The sequence below is a fragment of the Papio anubis genome, chromosome 5, assembly GCF_008728515.1.
Source record: "Papio anubis isolate 15944 chromosome 5, Panubis1.0, whole genome shotgun sequence".
NCBI lineage: Eukaryota > Metazoa > Chordata > Mammalia > Primates > Cercopithecidae > Papio > Papio anubis.
This window is the reverse complement of record NC_044980.1, coordinates 61,271,992-61,287,882: the sequence shown is the minus strand read 5'-3', so window position 1 is coordinate 61,287,882 and position 15,891 is coordinate 61,271,992.

Here is a 15,891-nt window from a genome sequence, read left to right as displayed (position 1 = left end):
TTTACCAGCAGGTCCCTTAAATCCACTGTATGGATCACAGACGGAGTGTGCTGAAGTAAACAGCTACTTCCCTGAGGGGTTCCCCGGTGCAGGAACCCCAGCAATGGACTCAGGAGCTCACGTTCCCTTCTGAACTGGGGTCTAAGCCTCTAAATAGAGTTCCTAAGAGAAAGCCTAATTTCTGCTTTATCTTCCCTAACATGCCTGACCCCATCTCTCCCGGAGGACCATAGGGAGGATTGATGAGGTAATGTCTCCTAAGGGGCTACAGATTCTTTTCATAAAATGCAAATTACAAGCAGGTGAAGTCACATAGTCTAGAATGGAAATTCTGGAGTTAAAATATTCTAAACATAACACCAAAGACATAATCTTTCCCTAATCAGACAGTTCAGAGTATATATGATATGGTGGATTTTCCTGTCTTTTCTTGCCATTTGTAACACTCTCATCTTTGGCCAGTGGTATGTGGGTTTTGGGATGTAATGCGGAAAAGTACAACTGACTTTCTCTGAGCCATAGAATAGTGTTCCAAAGTAAATCAGGATACACATATATCAGGCATGTTCGTTTCCTTGGCTCTGTGTTTGACCAGATGATGTCAATGCTTAGTTTGCCATAACTCTAGTTCCAGCTGGCAAGCCTTGCCTGTGCAAGTTAAAGGATTTTAGGAACAGAAAGAAGCAGAATGAACCAGAAGATGTGCTGGAGAGTGATATAGGAAATCTTCACTTTCAACTGTGACTCGACAAATCAGCTTTTTGTAAAATGTCAATTCATCAGCTAAGCAAAAGCTTCTTGTAGAGCTATGGGGCTTTACAAGCTTTAGTTGATGCTTCAAAATATATCCCAGATATAAAATTATCTGGCAATACTGAAGAACAATCAAATTACATGCCCTAACTCTTTCTGAAGATGTTGCCTTATAAATCCGAGGTCTTACGAAATGTTGTTGAAAGTATCAGACTTAAGCGTGGAAAACTGAACCCCCCCAAAAAAGAGTGTGGGTATTTGTTCTGATAATAAATCTTTATTTTTAAAAATTTAGAGAAAGAAGCAAAATATAGAAAGGAAAATCAGTATCATCCATAATCCTAACATCCTGAGATAGGCATAGAAATAATTTGGTAAATAGTCTTCCATATTGTTGAAGGTACATATGATTACCATTTATTTTACTTTTTAGCAAACTTAAGATTATATTTTACACCTCTTGTAACTGCTGTTTTTGTATGATTTTGAATCTGAATATAAATTACATGTGACAAGACTGGTTCCTTGAAAAGGCATTTCAAAGTTCAACCTCCTAAAAATGTTTGCAAATATTAATTTAATAAACGCCTAGAAGAAGCAATGAAAGCCCTGAGTTGGCCACTGAACAGACATTAATTACACAGCTAGTGGTTATAATACAGGACTTTTTTGTGTAATACAGGAGTGTAACAATGATGACAACACATTGTTGGGATGAGGGATGTTAGTCAGTCTCTTTGCTCATTCCTGCGGTGGCTCACTGAGATTTTCCATAGCTTTTACTTCTTTTACGTACTTACTATACTTTCCAATTGGGCTTTATTAGGACTGAATCTACCCAAAGAAGACATGAGTCTCTGACTGCAGGTAATAATAACTCGTACATAGGCATTTATTTCTAAATAAAAGTCATTTTCAGATATTTCCTAACTTTCATTTCAACCTAATTTATTATCCCAACATGCTATGGAGCTTGTGAGGAGGCGAGATGGGTGAAAGCTATTTTTAGTCTTACTTTACAAGCTAGGAAAATATGGCCCCCCAAAATGCACAGAATTTGTCTAAAGCCATTAAATATAGGTTGAAGCAATTTCTTAGCAGGAGTTTCTTAATAGGAACTCAACTCCCCAGTTACTGCACTGATTCCTTCGTGCTCTTCGCTAACACTAAAGACTTACTAATTCTTTAATGAAAGTGTTCCTGTTCTAAATAATATATTTTCTCTATTTTCCCTCCCTGACTTTAATATGTATGAATACTTGAAATGATAAATTTGTTTTTAAGAGTTCATCAGCTCCTGCTGCAGACCCCTTGATGCAAGTGTAATGTTCCTTTACTGTTGGCCTACACATGCTTGGAGTGAGGAACATGGATGTAGGGGAATGAACTTTCTTTTTAAAGCCCTATTTTCTATTTTTCCATGTAACTCTGTATGTTTCTCCGTCACACCGTTCGAGGTGGTTATTATTTGATTCTTCTAAAATTGGACTCTTATCCCAACCAGAAACCATGGTGGGAAATTATAGTTCCCACCTGTGCTATTCAGGGTCCACCCCATAGGAAGACTGTAGTAGTCTTCCTATTGAATACTGGTTAGAGTGGTGGACTGGCAGACTGGCTCTCTGCAGGGTCGGGGAGAGAGCCCTAAATTGTAGCATTTGCCAATCTTCATAGTGTAAATACTGACCCCAAGACTGATTTCAAGCTATTAATATTAATAATATTAATTCAAGCTATTAATACCAATAGAATGTCACTAAACTTGGAGTTGGGATGAGATGCATGCAGTTGGCTCAGGTGTGAGCCAGCATCAGTACTTCCTACACAGGAGCTCTTTAGAGTAACATGTTCATCTTTCTCCAGTCTGACTTTGGGGAGCAAGCTATACATTACAGTTCCCCAGATGCCCCTTCAGCAATCTTCTGCTAAATGTACATAAATCTAGCAATTGTCCTGGACCCTGGGTGAGATCTCAGATTCCATAAGAACAACCGCTTTCATAAAGTGTGGTCCGAGAATCCATGGCATTAACCATACTTTAGAGCTTTTCAGAAATGTGGAAACTCAGGTCCTCCCAGATCTAATGAATCTAAATTTGCATTTTAACATTCCCAGTTGGAGAGACCTTGAAGTAGTAAATTTTGTTCAATTTCAAAGCTATGATGTGAATTAAGATCCAGAAACAGCACTGGATAGCCCTTCATTCCCCAAGGTAGATATTAAACAGATTCTAAAACTGACCAGAAATTGCAGATGAAAATGACTCTCCTGAATATAAACAAACTGATAAGAATGAGTGGATATTAGGCTCCCAAAATTGCTTTAAAAAAAAGTATTTATGAGAAATAAGGAATCTTTTTCCTACCAAGAGCCACAGACTCAGAAAAATTATGTAATCATCAGAGAGCCATGTATTTTGTCTACCTGCTTTTAGATAATACACTGTATTTAAAATATTCTATTACTTTATTTTAATTAGAAAAGAGGAACGAAAATCTCTTTCCATGGTGTTATGTGTAAATTTAGTTTGTTACATCTGACTGATGCATAATATTCCACTGAATACACTTGCCGTATTATATTGTTTCAGTCTTTTACTAAAGGACATATAGTGTTTCCTGTGTTTTGCTACCTCAAACAATGTTTCCATAGACATCTTCATGCATTACCCCTCTTGGATCAGTGTGAGAATTATTCTGGTTATACATCCAGGAGTGGGGTAATAAGGAAACACTTAGTTTTACTGAATGCTTTCAGATGACTCTCCAGAATGGCTGTACCAATTTACATTCCCACTAGCAGTGTTTAGGAGGTTCCACTTGCCCACTTCCCTTTTTATTTTCTAACTTTTGAATTTTTGCCCATCTGGTGGACATAGAATGCCTTCTCAAGCTTCTTTTTATTTACACTTTTTGATGTCAGACTAACCATCTCCTCATATATTTGCCATTGAGATTTCCCCTTCCTGGAATTGTCTATACTTGTCCTTTGACGCTTATCTGGGGGATTGTCCATTTTCAGAAGTTTGTTCACTCATTTTTAACAAATTTTTATTGAGCATATACTGTGTGTCAGGCATTGTTCTAGGTACTAAGACAATAAATTCAGCAAAACAGATAAAAAACCTTGACCTCATAGAACTTAGAATTTATTAGGGAAGGGAAAGAACAATGAACAAATAATTATATAATATAATGTTGGGTTTGATAGGTATTATGTAGAAAAATAAAGTAAGGTAAAGGAATAGACAGTAAGGAGGCAGCAGTATTCAGAAACTCAAGGAAGTCTTCTCTGAGGTGGTACTATTTGGGTAGAGACCTGAATAAGGGATTACTCATATATGCTGTTTATTAACCATTTGTCCATTTTAGATGCCATAAATATCTTTTCACAGAAGGTTACTCATCTGTTAACTATATTGATGGTTTCTGTTGTTATACAGAAATCTTTAATATTGATACAAGCCCATTAATTTTTTGAGGGGGTTTATGCTTTCTTAAGTCTTATTTAAGAGATTCTTAATTTAAGTCGCAAAGGCATTCTCTCTCATTTTTTTTTCATTAACTTTGTGATTTTACTTTTTACATTTGGTTTATATATTCTATTTGATGTCCAAGATCAATTTCAGCTTTTCAGGTGGAAAGCCATTTGTCCCAGGATAATTTATTGACTAAACCCTTCTTTCTAGATTGATTTGGGATGTCACCTCATTATATACTAAGTTTTCAGGTACCTATGAGTCTTTTAATGGGCTTTCTCTTTTGTTTCATTGGGTGATCTGCCTGTTCCTGACAAGCAGCACACTTCTGTATTGTACTATCCCTTTATAATATATATCTTAATATCAAGTAGGACTCTGCTTTGAATAATAAATAATTATAAATTTCTGAAAAACTTTTGTCTACAGGAAAGACTATGACTCATTCATCTTTGTGAATCAACTGTAGAACTTAGCATACTCTCTTACAGCCAGGAATTGCTCAGTAGGTGTTTAAAACTACATAAAATATTTTCTTTAGATATTCTTTTCACTTGGGCTGTGAGCATTATAAGCAGTTATCAATTATTGTCCTTTCCATTTGTGGTGCCAAATTGACCTTTTCTGGATTATGAAAGTGATTTTCCACTTCTCTCTGCAAGCATCAATGTTCATTTTGAAATAGAGGGTGATTTCTTCAGGTAAATTGGAAGGTTTAACATGGGTAGGTGAGAATGGTCTAAGAACTTAAAATGGGGCAATTTATTATTTAACACTTTTTGATTGCTTTGAATTTTGTGAAAAGTCAAACCTTACACATTCTATTATGTTTAAAAAATAACTGGAAACTGGAATATATTTCAATATTAGCATTCTTTTCTGAATCAATCCCAGTTCTAATGAGGATTAGGTAAAATTTAAAACTTGTTTTATAATTAAATTATTTGAGACTAGGCTTCCTGTTTCTGTCAGTGTTGGACTGGGTAATGTGGAACATTCCACTAATGAGGAAAATTGAAAATACAGGGGAACTAGTAAAACAATGAAAAATTATGAGGCAAAGAAACAGAAGAAAGAAAGACCAGAGAGGTAAGTTCAGCACTTAAATCTGCTTATCTTCTGGGAGCACTGACAATTTAATAAGTCATCTGACAAACTGAGAAGTTAAGCATATTTATTTATTTATTTATTTATTTATTTATTTATTTATTTATTTATTTATTTATATATATATATTCTCACTCTGTGGCCCAGGCTGGAGTGTAGTGGCACAATCTTGGCTCACTGCAACTTCCACCTCCTAGGTTCAAGTGGTTCTCCTGCCCCAGCCTTCCAAGTAGCTGGGATTACAGGTGTGTACCACTATGCCTGGCTAATTTTTGTATTTTTAGTAGAGACAGGTTTTCACCACATTTGCCAGGCTAGTCTTGAACTCCTGACCTCAGGTGATCCACCAGCCTCGGCCTCTCAAAGTGCTGGGATTACAGGTGTGAGCCACCATGCCCAGCCAAGCAGAGATTTTTGTCAGCCTCATCAAGTAAATAAAAATTGGAATCCAGGACCCATGAAAGAGGAAGGTCCCAAATAAACTTCCATGATTTTGGTGGAACCCCTAGAAGCTATAACTTAGAAACAGAGGTAAATTAGAATAATCTGGCCTTCATTGGAACTGAAGATTAGCTTTAAATAATATCAATCCCTATATTAAGATTAAGGAATAGCCATGTCCCTTGTTGCCTTCCAAGAATAAAGGTAAATCTTCTTACGCTTCAAGTTATTTCTGTATCTTAAAATATATAATCACTAGTAGATGGCAAAAAATAATCAGGCACATCAACCACAAGAACATGCAATTTAAAACCAATAGAAATAATAGACATTATAAATAGTCCCATGTTGGATCTGGATACTATATTTTAAAAGAATAAAATGTAAAATATAGAACTGGGAAAATATAATAATTAAAACTAAAAACTCATTACATGCTTAATTTTACACTAGGTAGAGTTGAAGAGGGAATTCATGAACTGGAAGAAGAATATATCCAGAATGAAACAAAGAAACAAAAAAGGATAGAAAATATAAGAAAGAGTGTAATAAACAGGAGTTCAGTGAAAAATATCTAAAATACATGTAATGGAAGTACCAGAAGGATAAGATAAAGGGAAAAGGACACAAACCATATTTAAAGAGATAATTGCTGTTAATTTTCCAAAAAATAGTGAAAATAATGAAGCCGCCTTTTCAAGAAACTCCAAAAATGTCAAGCAGAATAATTCAATATAAAATCACAAGACATATAATGGCAAAATCACTAAAAGCAAGCAAGCAAACAAACAATCAGGAAGGAAGGAAGAGAAAGAAAGAAAAATCTTAAAAGCAGCCAAAGGAGCTTCAAAGCAACAATTACATTAACATCACACTTCTCTACAGAGACAGTCAACAGTCTGTCAACAGACAATAGAATGATAGAATGATATCCTCAAAATACCTGCAAAATATAAATCTGTAATCAGTAAAAAGAATTTCAAAAATGAAAGTGAAATATACAAAAAAGAAGATACAAACTTAAATTGTTACTGACAGACACACATTATAAGAAACACTAAAGGACATACAATGAAAATGATTCCTGTTGGAAGCTCAAAAATATAGGAAAGAATGAAAAGCAACCAAAGGGCAAATATGTGGAAAAATCTAAATGAATATTGATGTATGAAACAGCGGTAATAATTTCTGGTGTGATTGTAATTAAATGCAGAATTAAAATACATAAAAACAATGGCATAAACGTGGGAATGGAGAGATTAAAGTGTTCTAAGATCTTTTCATTGGCCAGTAAGAGGTAAAGTATTAATGTATGCTAAACCATAATAAATCAGCACATATGTTTCCACCTCTAGGCAAGCAGCAAAACAAAACAAAACAAAAACATTTTAGAAATATATAATTTTTTATATGTATAATCAGTGGCAGATGTATGGCCACAGCAACATCTATCTTCCCACATGTTTTTTGGCAATGTGATTTTGCCTCTCTCCTAAAAAGAGATGGACTCTATTTCTCTACTCTCCTGAATTTGGGTGGGCTCTGTCACTTCTTTGTGACAAAGTGTATGACAAAGAGTATGACAAAAGTGATGCTGTGTCAATTCCAAGAAATCCATAAAGTAGTCTGACAGCTTCTGCTTCTGCCTCATGGAAGCCAGCCTTCATGTAAATGTGGCTACAGTCAGCCCTCTGTATCTGTGGGGTCCACATCCATGGATTCAACAAACTGCAAATCAGAAATATTTGAAAAAAATCTAAATTGTTGCACCTGTACTGAACATGTAAAAACTTTTTTTGTTCATTATTCCCAATACAATATGACAACTATTTACACAGCATCTTCATGGTATTAGTTATTATAAATAATCTAGAGATGATTTAAAGTATATGATAGATTGTGCTTAAGATATTTCCATATACTACTGTGTCATTTTATAAAAGGGACTTAGGCATCCTTGGATTTTGCTATCTGCAGAGGGTCCTAGAAACAATCCCCAATAGCTACCAAGGGATGACTGTATTTTGAATAACTGTGAAGTGAGAAGAATAAACCACATGGGGAGACTCTACAAGATGAGTCACAATGTGGAGTGAGTGGAAGGTAGGGAGTGAGAGACTGGCCAAAGAGCACCGTGGCCTGGATATATAAGTATATATATATAAAGATATATATATATGAGATATATATATATAAAAAGATATATATATATGATACATGTAAAGATATATATATGATATATATAAAGATATATATATATTATATATATATATATATAAAGAAGCCACCTTAGAAGTTTATTCCATAGCCATGCCATGTGGATCAGAAATCACCTGCCCAACCAAATCCTTCCTTGAGTTCCCGACTTACAAAATTATGACCAAACTAAAATAGTTGTTATAAGTTATTAAGTTTTGGGGTGGTTTGTTATGTAACAACAGATAATCAGAACAACCACCAAGCCAGGGGCAGGGTGAGAAATGGAATAATAAAAACTACTCTAATCAATCTAAAAGATGGCAAGAAAGATGGAAATAACAAAAATATAATAATATGGTAGATTTAATTCCTAACACAGCAACAATTACATTAAATGAACCGAATGTTTCAATTAAAAGACAAAGGTCAGCAGCTAGAATTTACAAAAAAAAAAAAAAAAAAAAAAGATTACAAGACATACGAAAAAATCAGCATATAGAAAGATTGAAAGCAAAACAACAGAAAAAAATATAACGTCCAAACACTAACCAAAATGAAAATACTGTGACTACATTAGAAAAGGTAAAATTTAAGGCAAAAGCATTATTAGAGATAAAGAGGGATACTTTATAATGATAAAATATTCCATTCACCAGAAAGAAAAAATTATTTTAAATGTGCGTGCGTACTCAAGACTTACCAGAGCAAAGACTTGGTGGCAACTGCCTCAGAAACCAGTCCTGGGGTAGGAAATCCTGAACTGTAATTGTCAAATTGCTGGAGGCTGTGTGTGGACAAGTCTGAGAGTTAAAAACAATTCCAGAGAGAACCAGTCCTAGGGAAGTTCTCATACTTTTGTGCATTTTATCTCCCGGAGCTTGACCGGGTTCTCATAGTAAGTATCAAAGGAAAATCCCCCTCACGCTTCTGGTGATGGGAGGAGAAAAGGAACGCTTTGGAAATATGCCAGAAGCACTCTGTTCTTTTTGTTCTTTCTTTCTTTCTTTTTTTCTTTTTTGAGACGGAGTCTCGCTCTGTCACCCAGGCTGGAGTGCGGTGGCGCGATCTCAGCTCACTGCAACCTCCTGGGTTCACGCCATTCTGCCTCAGCCTCCCAAGTAGCTGGGACTACAGGCACCCGCCACCACGCCTGGCTAATTTTCTGTATTTTTAGTAGAGACGGGATTTCACCGTGTTAGCCAGGATGGTCTCGATCTCCTGACTTCATGATCTGCCCGCCTCGGCCTCCCAAAGTGCTGGGATTACAGGTGTGAGCCACCACGCCCGGCACTCTGTTCTTAACAAGGCCTACTCTCAGGAGAAACTCTAACCAGACTCTAACCTGCTGGGGTTTTATCAGAAGTTAACCTGGGGGAAGGGAAGTGCCTAACTCCAGCCTGCTTTAGCTGTCTTGTCCCACAGTTGGCACTGAGAAGCACTTGTGAAGTTCACAGCCTAGAGGTGCCGGCTCACTCAGTTTGTTCACATATAATAATATAGTCTTAGAATATAGAGCAAAAATATAAAGCACTTCAAGAAGCAGTGGATGCATCCACAATCCAATTGGGAGATTTAAAAATACTTTGAGAGTAAGTAAATTAGCTTATCAGTTCATTTAATCTCTTTGGCATCTTCATTCAACAGGTAGGAAGTATGCTAAATGTTTTGCTCTGAGTAGAATACAAAATCTATGAAAGAAATTGTTCCAAGTGATCATTCAAGCCAAAGAAATTAAGGTGAATGCCAAGTTTAATCAGAAATCTTAAGGTTTTTCATCCAACCTCTGCCTAAACTCTATCAACTGAGAGATTTGGGGAGACGATCAGGAAGGACAAGCTGTCTGGAATCTCATAGAGATAATTTTCCAAATCAACCTGAACTCATGAACTTATGAGACTGTATCTGTGAAAAGCATTCCTGACATGGACTTAGCAGTGGTAGGCACTATGTTACAATGAGGTAGTCAAAAAATCTGAGCTGGATTATCATTCCAGACACCCATTCCTTAGAACAAATTGGCTGAACTGATTCCTCTGTGGTTCCATTTTCTCATGTACCACATGGCAATGATAATTTACTTCACAATACCCATCATTTCCCAGCCTACACAAATATTCAATTAATAGCCAAATTGTCCCATTATTCTATCTTCGTCTAATGGAACTGCTATGTAGTGAATATCAACATTGATAACCACTATATGACAGTTCCGTTGCATTTTGAATCATTTGCTTAATCACACTTGCCGTTCATAATACTTCATCTCTGTTTACACCATCTGCTCCTTAGAATTGAGAATTATTTTACTATTGACTATGGACCATCAGGAATATGGGTACTTATCATATCTTGGCAAGAGAGCACTCTTTCTTATCTTAACCAAAAAGATAGACATTCAGAAGACTTCAATTTTAGTTATACTTGGTTCCCTTTTTATTTTTCTAGGTATGCATGGACAGTATGGTTCATTTCAAGCATTGTTTTAAGTATTCCAGTACTGGGATGAATACAGACTCCTGGTAGCTAGACAGAGCACTGGCAGGCTATCACTCTCCATCTCCTGCAGGTCTCTAAATAGAGTCTGGACAAATCTGTCCAGTAGCTCCTGCCAAGTCTTTCTACCTTGACTGCTACCATCGCGCCATGCTCCTGATTCTTAGCCAACAATACATTTATTTAAGTCTGCTAAATTAAAATCGAGGAACAGGTTTTTTGTGTACCTGCCAGATACACAGCAAGGGTTACTCACTAAAGCACAGTCAGAGGAAATCTTCCTACAAAATACCTGCCAAGGGGATGTAGAACCTGTTTAGGTACAATAGCTCCTCTAACAGGGAGGCTGAACTCTTGCCTCTAAATTTTCTGGTAACTAAGCTGTCTAGAATGCTTTTTATAAAGTGAATTTACCTTTTCTTCAGTTCCTAACCACGGTCTTCTGGGAAAATGTAACTGCTTTGCTCAGTTTGGTTGATCTTTACTCAAAAGCCAGCCTTATCACCTTAGAGGAACAAAGTGTCTGTTTCACTCTAGTAAGTAGGATGTGTCTCCCCTGGTGATAGTTAATACTCTTCACTATGCTGGGTCTTGTCTTTGATCTGCTGACACAATTGATCTTGAATTTCTATTGGTTCTGATGCATCTTGTTTTGAGATTTCTCTAGCATGGCTTTGTTTAATTCTCTCTTCCTTGTCATTCTGTGCCTAGCCTTTGAACCCCCTGAAGGACTTGGTTTCCACCCCCATCTCTTTTTCTCTTTTATAAATTATTTTTTAAAGCTGATTTAGCAAGATCTTCCTATAGTGTTTTAGAAATAATGTGTGATAGATGGAGAAGCCACACAGGTGGAGAAGCAGTGGTGCATTCACAGCTTAGTTGTTTTCAAATGTGCATCATGTCTTCAGGAGTCTGTGAAGTGCTTCTGTTTAAGGAAGTTGGTGTGTTTTCCCCTCCTCAAGAAAGAGCGAACTAAACAGTCATTTAATGTTGTGGTTCTATTTTGCTGCCTTAATTGTAGCTCCCTGAGATTCAAAGCAGTCTGCTATCAATGCATGGTGCTACCAAAATTTTAAGAGTTCAGCATGATAAAGTAATGCCTTAACTTTGAATACTACTTTAATGTTTAAAACCGATGTTCGAGTTTGCATGATCTTCAATGCAACCCTGCATATTGGCAGGACAGGAGTAGACATGGAAACACTAATAACCTAGAGAATCAGTAAGAGTTTTTCTAAGAGGCCAAGCTTTTCTCCTTTCCCCCCTTTAACAGAAATGGATAATAAACTGTCACCTTAGCCTGGAGCGCTGAACACTGTCTTCAGTTTATCAGGTACCCTTCCCTAATGGAGAGCAGAAAGGTGAGCCACCTATCTCCCTTGCTGCAGCAAAAATAATAATAATAATAACAATGAGGAAAAGGCTATAGTTAGATGCACATTGAAGGGTAATTAACTAAGTGATTATCATTAAGGTTAATGGACTTTCCTAGGCTAAGTTCCCTTTCACCTTATACCATTGGAAATAGATTGTTTGGGTCAGTGAAGCTATTCTGAGGTCTCTGGAAAGATACAGGCATACCTTGTTTTATTGTGCTTCATTTTCATTTTATTGTACTTTGCAGATATCGCTTTTTTTTTTTTTTTTTTTTTAACAAATTGAAGGTTTGTGGCAACCTTGCATCTAGCTGTTGGCACTATTTTTCCAACAGCATGTGCTCACTTCATGTCTGTGTCACATTTTGGTAGTTCTTGGCATATTTCACATTTTTACATTGTTATTATATGTGTTATGGTGATCTATGATCAGGGACATTTGATTTTACTGTCATAATAGTTTTGGAGTGCCTTGAACAAAGCGCCAAAGATAGTGAACTAACTTAATTGATAAATTCTGTGTATGCTTCCCTGTCTCTCTCCTGTTTCCCCATCTCTCCCCCTTTCTTCAAGTCTCCCTATTCTCTGAGATACAATATTAAAATTAGGACAGTTAATAACCCTACAAGTGGTAACAACCCTACAAGTGGCCTCTAAGTGTTCAAGTGAAAGGAAGAGTCATATATCTGTCACTTTAAATCAAAAGCTAGAAACAATGAAGCTTGATGAGGAAGGCATGTGGCAAGCTGGGCTAGGCCAAAAACCAGGCCTCCATGCCAGTTAGCCAAGTTGTGAATGCAAAGGAAAAGTTCGTGAATGAAGTCAAAAGCGAACACATACGATATAAGAAAGTGAAACAGGCTTATTGCTGAGATGGAGAAAGTTTGAGTACTCTGGAAACCTGATCAAACCAACCACAACATTCTGTTAAGCCAAAGCCTAACCCAAGCAAGGTCCTAACACTCTTCAGTTCAATGAAGGCTGAGAGAGATGAGGAAACTGCAGAGGAAAAGTTGGAAGCTAGCTGAGCTTGGTTCAAGGGATTTAAGGAAAGAATCTGTGGCCACAACATAAAAGTGCAAGGTAAAGCAACAAGAGCTGATGTAGAAGGTGCAGCAAGTTATCCAGAAGATCTAGCTGAGATCATTGATGAAGGTGGCTACCACTAAACACATTTTCAGTGTAAATGAAATAACCTTTTAATGGAAGAAGATGCCATCGAAAATTTTCATTGCTAGAGAGAAGTAAATGCTTGGCTTCAAAGGACAGGCTTACTCTCCTGTTAAGAGAGTAGTGCAGCTGGTGACATTAAGTTGAAGCCAATTTACCATTCTGAAAATCCATTCTGAAAATTGTAGGGCCCTTAAGAATTATGCTGAATCTACTCTGCCTGTGCCCTATAAATGGAACAACAGGGCCTGGATGACAGCACATCTGTTTACAGCATGGTTTACTGACTATTTTAAGTCCATGTTGAGCCTAGTACTCAGAAAAAAAGATTTCTTTCAAAATATTACTTCTCATTGACGATGCACCTGGTCACCCAAGAGCCCTGATGGAGATGTACAAAGCGACTAATGTTTTTTTCAAGCCTGCCAACATAGCAACCGTTCTGTAGCCCAGTTGAAAGGAGAAATTTCAACTTTCAAGTCTTATTACTTAAGAAATACATTTTGTAAGGTTATAGCTTCCACAGGTAGTGATCCCACTGATGAATCTTGGCAAAGTACATTGAAAACCTTTTCAAAAGGATTCACAGTTCTAGATGTCATGAAGAACATGCATGATTCATGGGAGGAGGTCAAAATATCAACACTAATAAGAGTTTGGAAGAAGTTGATTTCTGTCCTTGTGGATGACTGTGAGGAGCCCAAGACCAGTGGAGGAAGTAACTGCAGATGCAGTGGAAATAGCAAGAGAACTAGAATGAGAAGAGGATCCTGAAGATGTGACTGAATTGCTGCAATCTCATGACCAAACTTCAATAGATGAGGAGTCGCTTCTTATGGATGAGCAAAGAAAATGGTGTCTTGAGATGGAATCTACTCCTGGTGAAGATGCTGTGCACATAGTTGAGATGACAACAAAGGATTCAGAATATTATCTAAACTTAGTTGAAAAAGCAGTGGCAGGGTTTGAAGAGATTGACTCCAGTTTTGAAAAAATTCTGTTGTGGGTAAAATGTTATCAAACAGCATCACATACTACTGAGAAATATTTCATGGAAAGAAGAGCCAACTGGTGTGGCAAACTTTATTGTCTTCTTATTTTAAGAAATTGGCACAGCTATGCCAATCTTCAGCAACCACCACCCTGGTCAGTCAGCAGCCATCAACATACAGACAAGACCCTGCACTAGCAAAAAGATTATGATTCACTGAAGGCTCAGATTGTTAGCATTTTTTAATCAATGAAGTATTTTAAATTAAGGTGTAAATATATATTTTTGGACATAATGCTATTGCACACTTAATAAACTACAATATAATGTAAACATAATTTTTATATGCACTGGGAAACAAAAATATTCATGTGACTCACTTTATTGTGGTGGTCTGGAACCAAACATGCCTATCTCTGGGATATGCCTGTACAATCCTATAGCCCACCTTTGGCATGGCTTAACACATAAGTTAGCAACAGCTTCTAAGTTACTCAGGGATAGAGTCTATTTCCTGGACCAGAATATGAAAATCAAGCACTAAGGAGAGTTGATCAACGAGCCAAGTAGATAGTGTGAAAGGGACTACTACATGTGGCGTAAATAAGACCACAGCTTCTGGGAACAGCAGGTAGAGAAATGGAGCCAGCGACAGGGGAGAAAGCAACTCATGAAGGTGCCATGAAAAATCACCTGTCTACTAAAATTACAGCGAAACAGCATGCTGGTGAATTTAAGGAAGGTTTTTATGCAAATGGGGATACACTTTGCGTTTTTTTTTCTTTTTGCACCTGCTGTCAGTAGGCATTAGACCATAAACATCAGCAAACATTGATTAAGCATATTGCCTTGATGAAACTTTAGGCAAAAGAATAAAGTGGTTCAGCAGCTCCAAAGCCCAGAAGACAGATTACTCTTGGTATGGCAATTAGAATGGGGAAAATTGCTGCACCTTCTTTGAAAAAGCACTCCGAGCTTGGGTTCTATAGACAATCTAATAATAGTTGATAGGACTTTAGAGAAAGCACTAGCATTCCCATTATGGTTTTGTAATTTTTAAAAAAGTACTTCAGGTATACAAAGTGCTGCATGACCAAAACTATAAAGTTCAGTCTATTTCTAAGATATACTTCAGACTAGGTGTTTAAACTAGTTTGCTTCAAAAAATATGTGGTATATTAAATGAAATGAGAAGGACTTTAGGGACCCAGCGTTACTGCACTTCCTGCAGTAATGTCCATCCTGAGCTAGGTTTTCTGCCAGTTTTCCTCCAGCAGATCAATAACATGAATGTTTCACAAGCAACTTTAAAATGCATTCGTCATGTTGGGATTCATTTCTTCAGTGTTCTTGCTGCTTCTTTGAAGCGTGCAGCTGCAGCTGGGCTATGAGCACGAAATAACCTTCTTGGTTGGGATGACCTGTATATGTTATACAGCAGTACTGTCCATGAACTCCAGGAAATTCTAGTTTAAACATACTAAGCTGAATATGAGTGTGAATAAAGCAAAGGTTGTGTAAATTTGCATATGTGTGTATTTTGTGCACTTAACCAAAAATGTGTATGTTTACACTTAGGTTTTGTATTGTCTCTTTCTTCAAAGTGGAGGGAAAATAAAATTCATGTTTATTGTTCATTTATTATGTATTAGGCTCCATGCTGGGTGCTCTATATTGTCCTAGTCAGAGAGGCCTGGTGCTGGGCGTGTGGCCTCTGAAGTCAGGCTGCCTGTGTTCAAATACTAGCTTTGCCATGACTAGCTGTGTAACATGGGACAAGTACTTCACCTCTCTAAGCTTCTGTTTTCTCTTGTGTGAAATATGGAGGCTAACTGAAATTACTTCATAGGGTTATTGGGATGATTCAATGAGATAAGGTATGT